The sequence below is a fragment of the Chionomys nivalis genome, chromosome 20, assembly GCF_950005125.1.
Source record: "Chionomys nivalis chromosome 20, mChiNiv1.1, whole genome shotgun sequence".
Taxonomy (NCBI): Eukaryota; Metazoa; Chordata; class Mammalia; order Rodentia; family Cricetidae; genus Chionomys; species Chionomys nivalis.
Genome location: NC_080105.1, coordinates 10,208,130 through 10,223,352, shown reverse-complemented (window position 1 = coordinate 10,223,352; position 15,223 = coordinate 10,208,130). Strand labels below are relative to the sequence as shown.

At 39.3% G+C, this 15,223-nt stretch overlaps 1 pseudogene; it reads left to right on the top strand.

The window, feature by feature from the left end:
- Positions 1–12,423: 12,423 nt before the first annotated feature.
- LOC130863192 (heterogeneous nuclear ribonucleoprotein A3-like) lies at positions 12,424–14,729 on the top strand (annotated as a pseudogene).
- Positions 14,730–15,223: the final 494 nt, after the last annotated feature.

Sequence of the window (15,223 nt, the reverse complement as noted above, 5' to 3'; positions counted from 1 at the left end):
GTTGCAGGCTGATTTTCTTTGCTTTATGTTTAAAAACCACCTATGAGTGAGTACATGTGATAATTGTCTTTCTGTGACTGGGTTACCTCACTTAAAGTAATGTTTTCTAGCTCCATCCATTTTCCTGCAAAATTCAAGATGTCATTATTTTTTCTGCTCTGTAGTACTCCACTGTGTAAATGTACCACATTTTCCTTATCCATTCTTTGGTTGAGGGTCATTTAGGTTGTTTAAAGGTTCTGGCTATGACAAACAAAGCTGATATAAACATAGTTGAGCACATATCCTTGTGGCACAATTGAGCATCCTTTGGATATATATATACAGTTCTTGAGGAAGGTTGTTTCCTAATTTTCTTAGAAATCGTCACACTAACATACAAAGGGGTTGTCCCAGCTTGCATTCTCACCAGCAATGTAGACGTGTTCCCTTTTCCCTACAACCTCTCCTGCATAATTTGTCATCAGTATTGTTGACCTTGGCCATTTTTTTATTTAAAAAGTAGAATTTTATTTTATTTTTTGCTTTTTAAAAATTTTTTTGTTGAAAACATTTCTGCCTCCTCCCCGCCTTCCATTTCCCTCCCCCTCCCCCCACTTCTCTCCCCCTCCCCCCACTCCTCTCCCCCTATCCCCACTCCTCTTCCCCTCCCCCTATTCCATTCTCCCCCCTCTAGCTTCTGAAGAGCAGTCTGGATTCCCTGCCCTGTGGGAAGTCCAGGGTCCTCCCCCCTCCATCCAGGTCCAGGAAGGTGAGCATCCAAACAAGCTAGGCTCCCACAAAGCCAGTTCATGCAGTAGGATCGAAACCTAGTGCCATTGTCCTTGGCTTCTCTTCAGCCTTCATTGTCCACCATGTTCAGAGAGTCCGGTTTTATCTCATGCTTATTCAGTCCCAGTCCAGCTGGCCTTGGTGAGCTCCCAATAGATCAGACTCACTGTCACAGTGGGTCGGTGCACCCCTCGCGTTCCTGACTTCCTTGCTCATGTTCTCCTTCCTTCTGCTCCTCATTTGGACCTTGGTAACTCAGTCCGGTGTTCCAATGTGGGTCTCTGTCTCTATCTCCATCCATCGTCCGATGAAGGTTATAAGGTGATATTCAAGATATTTATCAGTATGGTTATATGCCCTATCATATGACAAAAGCATTTGTTCAGCTGTGTTCATAGCAGCATTATTTGTAATAGCCAGAACCTGGAAACAACCTAGATGCCCTTCAATGGAAGAATGAATGAAGAAAGTGTGGAATATATACATATTAGAGTACTACTCAGCGGTAAAAAACAATGACATCGTGAATTTTGCATGCAAATGGATGGAAATAAAAAACACTATCTTGAGTGAGGTAATCCAGACCCAAAAAGATGAACATGGGATGTACTCATTCATAATTGGTTTCTAGCCATAAATAAAGGACATTGAGCTTATAATTTGTGGTCCTAGAGAAGCTAAATAAGAAGGTGAACCCAAAGAAAAACATATAGTCATCCGCCTGGATAGGAAGTAGACAAGATTGCCGGGCAAAAACTGGGAACTTGGGAGTGAGGTGGGATGGGGGTAAGGGGAAATGGGGTGAGAAGAGTGAGAAGGAGAAGATGGGGGGAGCTTGGGGGAATGGTATGGTTGGGATAAAGGAAGGGTGGATATGGGAGCAGGGAAGTATATATCCTAATTAAGGGAGCCATCTTAGGGTTGGCAAGAGACTTGACTCTAGAGGGGCTCACAGGTGTCCAGGGAGATGTCCCCAGCTAGTACCTTGGGCAACTGAGGAGAGGGAACCTGAAATGACCCTATTCTATAGCCATACTGATGAAGATCTTGGACATTCTTACAGGTGTAACATAGAATCTCAGAGTTGTTTTGATTTTCAGTTATCTGATAACTGATGATGTTGAACATTTCCTTAAGTATCTTTTAGCCATTTTAGATTCATTTTTTGAGAGTTCTCTGTTCAGGTCTGTACTTCATTTTTTTTATTGGATTATGTGTTCTTCTGATGACCAATCTCTTAAGTTCTTTCTGTATTTCAGAGATCAGGCTTCTGTTTGATATGGGGTTAGTGAAGATTTTTCCCATTCTATAGGCTGTAGTTTTGTCTTGTTGACCTTGTCCTTTGCTTTACAGAAGATTTTCAGTTTCAGGAGGTCCCATTTATCAATTGTTTCTCTCAGTGTCTGTGCTGCTCAGGTTATATTTAGGAAGTGCTCTCTTGTAATAATGTGTTCGAGTGTACTTCCCACTCTCTATTCTATAAGATTGAGTGTGGCTGGCTTTATGTTGAGGTCTTTGATCCATTTGGACTTGAGTTTTGTGCATGGTGATAAATACGGGTCTATTTTCATTCTCCTACATATTGATATCCAGTTTTGGCAGCACCATTTGTTATATATGCTTTCTTTTTTCTATGTGATACTTTTTGATTCTTTGTCAAAAACAGATATTTGAAGGAGTGTGGATTAATATCCAAGTCTTCTATGCAGTTCCATTGGTCCAGCTGTCCACCAACACTAGGCTGTTTTTAGTACTGTAGCTCTGTAGTAGAGTTTGAAGTCAGAGATTGTGATGCCTCCAGAAGTTCTTTTGTTGTAAAGGATTGTTTTGGCTATTCTGGGTTTTTTGCTTTTCCATATGAAGTTGAGTACTGCTCTTTCGAGGTTTGTGAAGAATTTTGCTGGGATTTTGATGGGCATTGCATTGAATCTGTAGATTACTTTTAGTAAAATTGGTATTTTTACTATGTTAATTCTCCCCACTCAAGAGCATGGGAGGTCTTTCCACTTTCTGGTGTCTTCTCCAATTTCTTTCTTCAAAGATTTCAAATTCTTGTCATACAAGTCCTCCACTTGTTTGGTTAGAGTTACTCTGAATATTTTATGCTATTTGTGGCTACTGTGAAGGGTGTTGTTTCTCTGACTTCTTCCCCAGCTCATTTATCATCTGTGTACAGGAGGGCTACTGATTTTTTTTAAATTAATCTTGTATCCTGCTATGTTACAGAAAGTGTTTTTGAGTTGTAGAAGTCCTTGGTAGATTTTTTGAGATCACCTATGTAAACTATCATATCATCAGCAAACAGTGAGAGTTTGACTTCTTCTTTTCCGATTTGTATCCCCTTGATTTCCTTTATGTGTCTTATTGCTCTAGCTAGGACCTTTAGAACTATATTGAATAGATATGGAGAGAGTGGACAACCTTGTCTTGTTCCTGATTTCAGCGGAATCGCTGGGAGTTTCTCTTCATTTAGTTTGGTGTTGGCTGTTGGCTTGCTGTGTATTGCCTTTATTATGTTTAGGTATGTTCCTTGTATCCCTGCTCTCTCCAAGACCTTTATCATGAAGGGATGTTGCATTTTGTCAAAAGCTTCTGTGGCATCAAATGAGATGATCATGTGGTTTTTATTTATTCAGATTGTTTATATGGTGGATTATGTTGACAGATTTTCATATGTTGAACCATCCCTGCATCTCTGGGATGAAGTTGACTTGATCATGGTGGATGATGGTTCTGATGTGTTCTTGGATTTGATTTGCCAATATTTTGTTTAGTATTTTTGTATCAATGTTCATGCGTGAGATTGGTCTGTAATTCTCTTTCTTGTAATGCCTTTCTTTGGTTTGGGTATCAGGGTAATTGTAGCCTCATAAAAAGAGTTCAGCAGTGTTCTTTCTGTTTCTATTTGTGGAATAATTTGAGGAGTATTGGTATTAGTTCTTCTTTGAAAGTCTTGTAGAATTCTGAGCTGAAACCATCTGATCCTGGGCTTTTTTTGGTTGGGAGATTTTTGATGACTGTTTCTTTTTCTTCAGCAGTTATAGGTCTATTTAATTTGCTTATCTGGTCTTTATTTAATTTTGGTAAGTGATATTTATCCAGAAAGTTGTCCATTTCCTGTAAGTTTTCCAATTTTGTGGAGTGCAGGTTTTAGAAATATGACCTTATGATACTCTGTATTTCCTCAGTGTCTTTTGCTAACTATCCCTTTTCATTTATGATATTGTTAATTTGGATATTCTCTCTCTAACTTTTGGTTAGTTTGGATAAAGGTTTGTCTATTTTGTTGATTTTCTCGAAGAACCAACTCTTTGTCTCATTGATTCTTTGTATTGCTTTCTTTATTTTTATTTTGTTGATTTCAGCTCTCAATTTGATCATTTCCTGCCATCAAGTTCTCTTAGGTGAGTTTTGCTTCTTTTTGTCCTAAAGTTTTAAAATGTTCTCTTAGTGTAGGATTTTTTTCAGCTTCTTTACGTAGGCATTTATTGCTATGAACTTTTCTCTTAACACTGCTTTATTTTGTCCTATAAATTTGGGTATGTTGTGTGGTCATTTTCATTGAATTTTAGGAAGTCTTTAATTTCTCCTTTTACTTCTCCCTTGACCCATTGATGATTCTGGTGAGCATTGTTTAATTTCCATGTGTTTGTGGGTTTTCTGGAATTAGTACTGCTGTTGACTTCTAGTATTAAACCATGGTGATCTGATACGGTACATTGGGTTATTCCATTGTTTTGTATTTGTTGAGGTTTGTTTTGTTTCCAAGTATGTAGTCAATTTTTGAGAAGGTTCCATGAGGTACTGAGAAGAAGGTATATTCTTTTGTGTTTGGATGGAATATTCTATACATGTCTATTAGTCCATTTGAGTCCTAACATAAGAAATAAATTAGTTCTCTTATTTCTCTGTTCATTTTTTTTTTTTTTTTGGTTTTTCGAGACAGGGTTTCTCTGTGGCTTTGGAGCCTGTCCTGGAGCTAGCTCTGTGGACCAGGCTGGTCTCGAACTCACAGAGATCCGCCTGCCTCTGCCTCCCGAGTGCTGGGATTAAAGGCGTGCGCCACCATCGCCCGGCTCTGTTCATTTTTTTTTTTGACTGACACGTCCAGTAGTGAGAGGAGAGTGTTGAGGTCTCCCACTATTAGTGTGTGGGGTTTAATGTATGATTTAAGCTTTAGAAATTTTTCTTTTACATATGAAGGTGTCTTTATTTTGGGGGCATAGATGTTCAGTATTAAGATTTCCTCTTAATCGATTTTTCCTGTTAGTAATATGAAATGACCTTCTATGTCTCTTTAGATTGATTTTAGCTTGAAGTTTATTTTGTTAGATATTAGGATAGTTACACCCACTTGTTTCTTAGGTTCATTTGATTGGTATATTTTTCCCAACCCTTTACTCTGAGACAATGTCTGTCTTTGTGGTTGAGATGTTTTTATATATGCAGAAATAGGATGGATTTTGTTTTCATATCCAAACTGTTAGCCTGTGCCTTTTTATAGGTGAGGTGAGTTATTTACATTGGGGGATATTAATGACCAGTGATCGCTATCTCCTGTTAATTTAGTTTTCATTGTTGATGATGTTAATTTGTGTGTTTTTCCCTCCTTTCCTTGGGATTTGCAGTTCTTAGACCATCAATTGTCTTTGTTTTGTTGGTATGGTCAACTTCCGGGGGTTGGAGTTTTCCTTCTGGTATTTTGTGTAGGGCTAGGTTTGTGGATAGTTACTGGTGAAATTTAGTTTTGTCATAAAGTATCTTGTTTAGTCTTTCTATTGGGATTGAAAGTTTTTTCGGTATTGTACTGGGCTGGCATCCATGGTCTCTTAATGTCTGCATAATGATTGACTACAATCTTCTGACCTTCATTGTCTCCAATGAGAAGTCAGGTGTAATTCTGATAAGTCTGCCTTTATATGTTACTTGGCCTTTTACTTTGCATCTCTTAATATTCTTTCTTTAATCTGTATATTTTGTGTTTTGATTATTATGTGGCAAGAGGGCTTTTTTTTATCTAGTCTATTTGTTGTTCTATAAGCTTCTTGGATCTTCATAGGCATATCTTTCTTTAGGTTGGGAAATTTTCTTCTATAATTTTGTTAAATATATTTTCTGTGCTTTTGAATTGAACTTATTCTCCCTCTTCTATACCTATTATTCTTAGATTTGACCTTTTCACGGTGTCCCATATTTCCTGGATATTTTGCATATTTCCTGGATATTTTTGGGTTAAGCTTTTGTTAAATTTAATGCTTTCTTTAACTGATCAATATATTTCCTCTATTGTATTTTCAGTACTTGAGATTCTCTCTTCTATCTCTTGTATTCTGCTGTTCATGCTTACATTTGTGGTTCCTGATCGTTTCTCATGACTTCTGTTTTTATAGTTCCCTTGGCTTGTGTTTACTTTATTGCCTCAATTCCTCAATTTCAGTTTTCAAGTCTTGAATAATTTCTTTCATATGTTTTATTTCTTTTTCTTGATTTTCTTTAAGGGATTTGCTTATGTCTTTTTTTTTTTTTTGTGTGTGTGTGTGTGTGTGTGTGTGTGTGTGTGTGTGTTTTTCCCTCCATTTCTTTAAGGGAATTTCTTATTTCCTCTCTAAGAGTTTCAAACATTCTCATGAAGTTCTTTTTAGGTCAATTTCTTCTGCTTCGTCTGTATTAGGTTGTTCAGGTTTCACTGTTGTAGAGTTTTTAGGTTTTACTGGTGTTGTGTTGCTCTTTGTGGTGTTGCATGTGGTTGGGGCTATCTGAGATTCTGCTGATTAATTTTCTAGAGGCCAGTGAATCCAAAGCTCAGATGTTTTTTTCTTGTGGTACAGTCAGTGCCAAAGTTCTAATTACCCCATTGGTTACTCTGTGTTCCTGGAGATAGCTCAGCACTACTGTGCTTTGCCCTGCTCCCTTGGAGTTTGCTGTCTCAGGACTACTTTAGCCTAGGTTACCGGCTTTGACCTGTTCCTGTAAATCCTGGTCTGGATCACCTCCTGCAGAAATCCCTGGCTTGGAATTGATCCAGCAATGGTCTCTGGTTCCAGTCTACTGACTCGGAGTTCCCAGGCTTGGGTTTGCCTGGCTCTGGCTTACTCCCTCAGAGGTCTCAGACTCATACTTGGACCCACAAAGATTCTAGGCTCCTGCCTATTCCCTTTGATGTCCCAGACTAATGCCTGGACCCACAGAGGTCCTGGCTCAGGCCTACTCCTCCTGAGGTCCCAGACTCACGCCTGGCCCCACAGAGTAGTTTCCTGCCTACTCTCTCAGAGTTCTCAGATTCACACCCAGACTGGCAGAGGTCCTGGCTCAGACCTAGTTTCTAGGAGGTCCTAGACTCATTTTAGACCCACAGGGGTCTTGGCTTAGGTCTACTCCCTTGAAAGTCCAAGATTCATGTCTGGATCCTCAGCAGTCTCTGGCTCTGGCTCACTCGCTCAGCGGTTATGCTCCTGTACCTGTTCTAGTGGAGTTCACTGTCTCTGGACCAGGTTGCTAGCTCAATCCTACCTAGCCTGCCAGTGTCCCAGGACTGGGTTGGCTTCTGGCTTCTGCTCCCACAAAGCTTGCTTCCTCAGGCCCACTCCATCCTAGGTAGCCAGTTCAGTCCTACTCCTGTGGAATTTGTTTCCTCAATCCTGCTCAGGCCCAAGGTGGAGATCCTTGTCTCAGGCCTACTTTGGCCTAGGTTACTGACTTTGACCTGTTTCTGTAAGGTCTCTGGTTCCGGTCTACTGCCTTGGAGTTCCCAGGCCCGGGTGAGCCCAGAACTGCAGAGGACCTGGCTCAGGCTTACTCCCTTAAAGGTCTTAGACTTCTGTTAGTTCTTTTTATATTCTAGACAGCAGCCTTCTGGTAAACGTTCTGTAGGTTGCCTCTTTTTACCAATTATGGTTTCTTTTGCTATACAGAAACTTTTCTCTTTCATGTGTTCCCATTTCTCAGTCATTGGTCTTAATGCTTGTATTATCAGGGTCTTGTTCAAAAAAAATCCTTTCCAGTGCCCATAAATGCAAGTGTATTCCCTATTTTTTTCTACCAAATTCAGGATACCAGATGTTCTACTTAATTTTTTATGTTTATTTTTTATGTTTATTTTTGTGTAACATTCCTGGCTATTCTGTAGCTCCCTTTGTAGACCAGGCTGTCTCAGACTCAATGAGATCCTCCTGCCTCAACCTCCCAAGTGCTGGTATTAAAGGAGTGTACCACCACTTCCTGGACCAGAACTTATATTAAGGTCCTTCTTAGGTATAAGTTTGAGTTCTGTTCACAGTGAAATGATAGAATCGAGTTTTATTCTTCTACATGTATCTTCCCTATTTGACCAGTACCATTTGTTGAAGATACTGTCTTTATAAGGTGTGTTGTTGTTCTCTTTGTCAAAAACCAGGTAGCTGTGTAAGTGTAAGTTATGTATACACACACACAAACACACACACATTTTTAGTTGTCTTCAGTGTATCTTGCAAATATACCTTCTGGAGACCATATGCGTTTTGCAATTAAAGCTATCATTCTCTCATGTCGTGATTGAGTTGTGTCTTACAAGTTATTTGGGTGCCTCAGAGTTCACGGAAGAACATGAAGACATTGCCCTTTACTGCTCCCTAATGCTTGTCTGCCTAATATTCTGTTCTGTTATCATTTTTCTCCATGATAGTAAATAGTGTCTGGTAAATATCACTGAAACACTGAATGTTTTATAGGCTCTCACCTAAGCCAAATTATCTCAGCTCTTAATGATAGCCGAATGATTTGTGGGTAGCTGAGCATAGATACAGATACATTTTACTATTAATTACCAATTGCTTTCTTCTTTCTCTATGTCAATAACTTTTATCTTGAAAAGTTATAGTCATTTTAAAACACAAGCACCTTAAATAAAGAAAAACCCTAAACTAAGAAAAAGCAAATCAAATTTATCTTCCGTCTTCTCATCAGCAGAACATGTTCCCAAAACCAGAAATAAGGAATGAATATGGGAGAGAATACTCCCCATCAGAACATATCTTTGCAAAAAGGAGTGAGGAAGAGGAGTGGGCCCATTTGAGTTCAGTTCTATACGCCACCAGTTGCAAACTCATCGACATAGATTTTAATAAGAAAATCAAGAAAATGTTCGAAACGCCTGAAAGTACCATCTGTTCTAACAAAGTGCCAATTCCTGATAAACCTAAAGTGAGAACACACTTAAAGGTAATTCTGTTCGCTCTGATCTGAAAATTTGCATATTTGAGTGTGTAAGAAACGAAACATCTGAATTGACCATCTCTGCAGTAGGATAGAGGTTTTCCAAACAATAGTAAAACCCAAATCATGAAAATAACTAGACTCTGTAAATCACAAACTAAAAGTCAAACATGCTTTTAATACTATATGAAAAATTCATGCAATAATACTGAAAGTAAATAATAGTAAACACAAAGGCCCAGGAGTCATTACAGTTGACATGAAAAGAACCAACATGGTGTCTCTGCAAGAGATAATAGAAAAAGCACATGGTAAGGAATCAGTGATTAGCCAGGAGACACTTGACAAAGTCTAGTAAACCAAAAGCACCCAGGCTTCCATGGTCATGTGACTGACATGAAAATGGCACCATAGTTTTTTTTTCTTTACTATTGACTTACCTACTTGAATAGTTGAATACTTTGGCTTGTTTCTCCCTTGCTTTTACATTAAATATTTCAGAATTTGTAGAAGCTTGCATCTTAAAAGTATAAGTTTATTGATTTTTACAAACATTTACCTTCTTCAATCCATATGTATGCACTTTTACAAACAAGTTCCTTTCACTATGTGTATATTGACTCAGTTGTGCCTCAGATTTCAAGTACCAAACTGAAGATGCTGACTTTTACTACTTCCTGATTCTTACCTGCCCATCACTCTGTTCTGTTAGCTGTTGTCTCCATCCAAGTAAATGACACTATGACATGAATAGTAACTTTATTTGGGAAAGTTTCTCCATCAAATTTCCTGTGGGCAAGTGTGTGGGACATTTTCTTGCTTAATGATTGGTTTGTGGGGGCCCAGTTCAGGATGGACAGTGATACCTCTGAACATACAGACCTGGGTTGTATCTGAAAACAGACTGAGAAAGTCATTAGGACCTAACCAGTAAGCAGCTAATGCTCCATGGCTCCTCCTTGAGTTCCTACTGGAGTTTCTGTCCTGACTTCTCTCAGTGGATTGTGGCCTGGGATATAGAGGTGAAATAATTCATTTCCTCCCATGTTGCTTTTGATCATGGTTTTTATCACAGCAACAGAAAGAAAACTGAGACATCCATTGAGCCATGACCCGAGTCTCATCTTGCAGCTTTTTTTTGAGAAAACTGGATATTAAAAATGAAAATATTTCACATACACATATTTGCTTTCTACACACTGTTCAAAATCAAGTCACCAAAAGAGACATGTGGCCCCAAGGGGATATATGTAGTTACTTATATACCCTGAATTAGCCATCAAAATTCCAGATTTCTTCAACAAGCTGGATTATAGTTCCTTGTAAGGAACTGAATCCATAGTTCCAGGACAGGCTCCAAAACCACAGAGAAACCCTGTCTCGAAAAACCAAAAAAAAAAAAAAAAACAAAAAAGATAGAATTGAATCCAGTGTGTTTTGAGCCATGTCATTAAACTGATCCATGCAGAAGGTTTCCCTTCTATCTGAGTCACACCTGTTCATTGGATTGCTAAAGATCCAATTTTTGATTTATTCTTAATTAATATTTTTTCAAATAAAAATATAAATACATTATTACTTCATTTCCCCCAACTCCTACCATACACTCCCCTTGCTCTCAAACTTATGACTTTTTTCTTTATGATGTTAAGCACACACACACAGATACACACTCCTAAATGTATGAGTACACCCTCTTCAACCAGTATAATATTACATGTATCATATGATCTCAGGATGGACCTCCAGTATTAGATAATTCATTGTGGGAGGCTTGTCTCTGGGGAAGACCATCTCTCCATCCCTCAGTAGTCCCCATTTTCCATGGTTCTTTATATACAGGTGAGGCTCCATGACTTAGTGTGTCTATTGGTGCCATCTCTGTTCAGGTCATGTTTAGGTGGCCATGTTGATAAGACTAGATGATTGTAGCTACTTTGGTCTTCCTAGGAGACACAATCTCAAGCAAATGTCATCTACTCTCTCTGTAAAAGTAACTAAATGAAATGTGCACGTGACCTGGTCAATTTATCACTCTACATGCAATTCCTATCAGCCATATCTGAATTTTCCTTCATAAAGCATTGTATGTTTGTTCATCTCTAATATTTTGCTAATATTTATCTAGAAATATTTTGTAAGGCATAAAATCTTTACAATAAACTATCTAATTTTTTAAATAAAAATGTCGGAAGAGATAGCACAGAATGTAAATCCCTTACTATTCCATCAAGAGGACTTGAATTTAGTTCCCAGAACTCATACAGCAACATACAACCACCTGCATTTACAATTCCAAGGGATCTAATGCCTGATACAGGTCTCTAAGAGATCAGCACACACATGATGCATGTTCAAATTATTGGGCACACATGTACATAAACAAATTAAACTAAACATACACTCTCAGAATCTAGTAATTTTTCATGAAATCTTATCTTAAACTGTCTTTACATTTGAGGTAAACTTTATCCTGAAAAATTTACTTTGTCTCACTTGTATAATGTCCCCTAATGATGTATGTATGATAAGTTTAGGCCTCCTGAGTATGTGATTGGCATTATGAACAATGTGTCTGTAGTAACCAGCACGTTAGGATAAGTTAAAAAGAGGTCATTCTCCAGGATGCCATTGTAGTGCTATTACCATTCACACTGATGCCAAGTTTATAGATTTAGTTCTGCCCCAGTTTCTAATTGTCTCTAGTGCCTGTAATGAGAGATAAAATCAACACTTAGCCAGGGATCTCTGCAGAAAGAGATCTAAGAAAACACACCTCCTTATATACATATACATATACATATACAGACATAAAAATTGTTAAATGGAGTTATTTATAACAGGGCAACAATGACCCAACTAGATATCAAAGGTGAAAAATACAAAGTCCATTGTTCAAGAATAAATTTGTAATGTTAAAAATCATGCAATTTACTATTTTAGGTAAATTTAATATACAATAAAATATATTTTTTCAGTTAATACTGAGTAAGTTTGTTGGATCATGGTTATACTTCTACTCCAGGCTAAGGTAAATCATTTTCAATGACTGACTATAGCCTAGTGATTTGAATAGCCAAACATATGAAGAAACAAAAGTGTTAAAAATGAGCTCTCTACTTTCCCAATCTGTTTCCTATACGTGCAAGGACAAAGCCACTTTGAAAAAGCATTCCCAAACACCACCACCACCACCAGCACCACCACCACCACCAACACCAACACCACCAACAACAACAATAAATTTGTGAAGAAAGCCAAGCAAACTAATCTCCTTTTTCTCATCAGCAGAAAATGACTGATAGAAAAGATGCACAAGTGCATTCAAGACTTCCTTCGGTCAAGAGGAAGGAGGACATAAAGGAGCAAGCTGATTGCCGTTGCACACGATGGAAGGAACTCCTCAGAAATGACATAAAAGAAATACTGAGGGAGGAATTGGCTGTAGAGCATGCAAGGATGAGGAAACTTTTCAGAAAGGATGTAGAGGAAATTATGGGACAAGTCAGGAATGAATTAAGCCGAATGTGTATGGAGCAGGTAGCTCTGCTGAAGGAGCAGGCAAAGGAGATACAACAGGAGCAGTACTTATGGCTGAAGGACCTCTTCAGAAGGGACCTAAAAGAGATGGTTTGTGAAGAGATTAAAAACTTATTTATTTATTTAGTTAGTTAGTTAGTTATTATAGATTTCTGCCTCCTCCCCACCACCGCCCCCCATTTCCCTCCCCCTCCCCCAACCAACTCCTCCTCCCTCAGCAGCCCAAAGAGCAGTCAGGGTTCTCTGTCTTGTGGGAAGTCCAAGGATCTCCCACCTCCTTCTCGGTCTAGTAAGGTGAGCATCCAAACAGCCTAGGCTCCCACAAAGCCAGTAGGTGCAGTAGGATCAAAACCCAGTGCCATTGTTTTTGACTTCTCATTGTCTGCTATGTTCAGCGAGTCCGGTTTTATCTCATGCTTTTTTTAGACCCAGTCCAGCTGGCCTTGGTGAGTTCCTGATAGACCATCCCCATTGTCTCAGTGTGTGGGTGCACCCCTCGCAGTCCTGAGTTCTTTGCTCGTGCTCTCTCTCCTTCTGCTCCTCATTAGGGCCTTGGGATTTCAGTCCGGTGCTCCAATATGGGTCTCTGTCTGTGTCTCCTTTCATTTCCTGATGAAGGTTAATATCCAGAAGGATGCCTATATCTTTTTCTTTGGGTTCACCTTATTTAGCTTCTCTAGGATCACAAATTATAGGCTCAATGTCCCCTGTTTATGGCTAGAAAGCCATTATGAGTGAGTACATGCCATGTTCCTCTTTTGGGGTCTGGCTTACCTCACTCAGGATAATGTTTTCTATTTCCATCCATTTGCATGCAAAATTCAATAAGTCATTGTTTTTTACTGCTGAGTAGTACTCTAATATGTATATATCCCATACTTTCTGCATCCATTCTTCCATTGAAGGGCATCTAGGTTGTTTCCAGGTTCTGGCTATTACAAACAATGCTGCTATGAACATAGTTGATCATATACTTTTGTTGTATGATAGGGCATCTCTTGGGTATATTCCCAAGAGTGGTATTGCTGGGTCCTGGGGTAGGTTGATCCCAAATTTCCTGAGAAACTGCCACACTGCTTTCCATAGTGGTTGCACAAGTTTGCATTCCCACCAGCAATGGATGAGTGTACCCCTTACTCCACATCCTCTCCAGCAAAGGCTATCGTTGGTGTTTTTGATTTTAGCCATTCTGAATGGTGTAAGATGGTATCTCAAAGTTGTTTTGATTTGCATTTCCCTGATCGCTAAGGAGGTTGAGCATGACCTTAAGTGTCTTTTGGTTTTGTGACCTACTCTTGCATTGAAGAGGTGGATGCTGCAGTGTGTGCTTGGCCACACAAAGTTGATGGGCGTGTGGTGGAACCAAAGAGAGCCATTTCTAGAGAGGATTCTGTAAATTCTGGTGCCCATTTAACAGTGAAGAAAATCTTTGTTGGTGGTATTAAAGAGGATACAGAAGAGTATAACCTGAGAGACTACTTTGAAAAGTATGGCAAGATTGAAACCATAGAAGTTACGAAGACAGGCAGAGTGGGGAAAAAGAGAGGATTTGCTTTTGTGACTTTTGATGACCATGACACAGTTGATAAAATTGTTGTTCAGAAATACCACACTATTAAGGGGCAAAATTGTGAAGTGAAAAAGGTCCTTTCTAAACAAGAGATGCAGTCTTCTGGATCCCAGAGTGGTGGATCTGGCAATTTTATGGGTCGTGGAGGCAACTTTGGAAGTGGTGGATGTAATTTTGGTCGTGGTGGAAACTTTGGTGGAAGAGGAGGCTACGGTGGTGGAGGTGGTGGCGCAGAGGTAGTTATGGAGGTGGTGATGGTGGATATAATGGATTTGGAGGTGATGGTGGCACCTATGGTGGTGGTCCTGGTTACAGCAGTAGAGGAAGCTGTGGTGGTGGTGGTGGACCAGGCTATGGAAACCAAGGTGGTGGATATGGTGGTGGTGCAGGAGGAGGACATGACAGTTACTATGAAGGATGACATTTTGGTGGAGGTAACTATCGTGGTGGGAACTATAATAACTTTGGAAATTATGGTGGACAATAGCAATCAAATTATGGACCCATGAAAGGGGGCAGTTTTTGTGGAAGAAGCTTAGGCAGTCCTTATGGTGGTGGCTATGGATCAGGTGGTGGATGTGGTGGATATGGTAGCAGAAGGGTTTTCAAAAACAGCAGAAAAGGGCTACATTTCTTAGCAGGAGAGAGAGAGTGAGGAGTTGTCAGGACAGCTGCAGGTTACTTTGAGACAGTCATCCTAAATGCATTAGAGGAACTGTAAAAATCTCCAGCCAACCCTTAAAGTACCAGCTGGGAACTAAGCTGTATGATTTTAATCTTTCTCTACTGACAGAGAGAACAGGTTCCTGTATCAACCCCAAAGCTTAGAAAGAGAACCATTAACCAGAATGGAATCTTTGCAATTAGGGTTTTATTCTATCATTGATTTCCCTCTCACAGAGGACAGTAGACTGCATTAGAACTTGTTGTAGCACAGCTAGGCCATGTACATGCGCAACACGTTCACTATGTGTAGTTTGAAATAAAAAAATCTCCATTGTTTCTGTTTGCTCTCCTTTGGACAGAGGGCTCAATTTGCTTGACCCTCTTTCCTTGCCTTTTAAAAATGTTTCACACTGATACTAGACTACTTTTGAAGAACACATCTGATATTTCTTACACATCCATTTCTGTTGTTGGTTGGTTTCT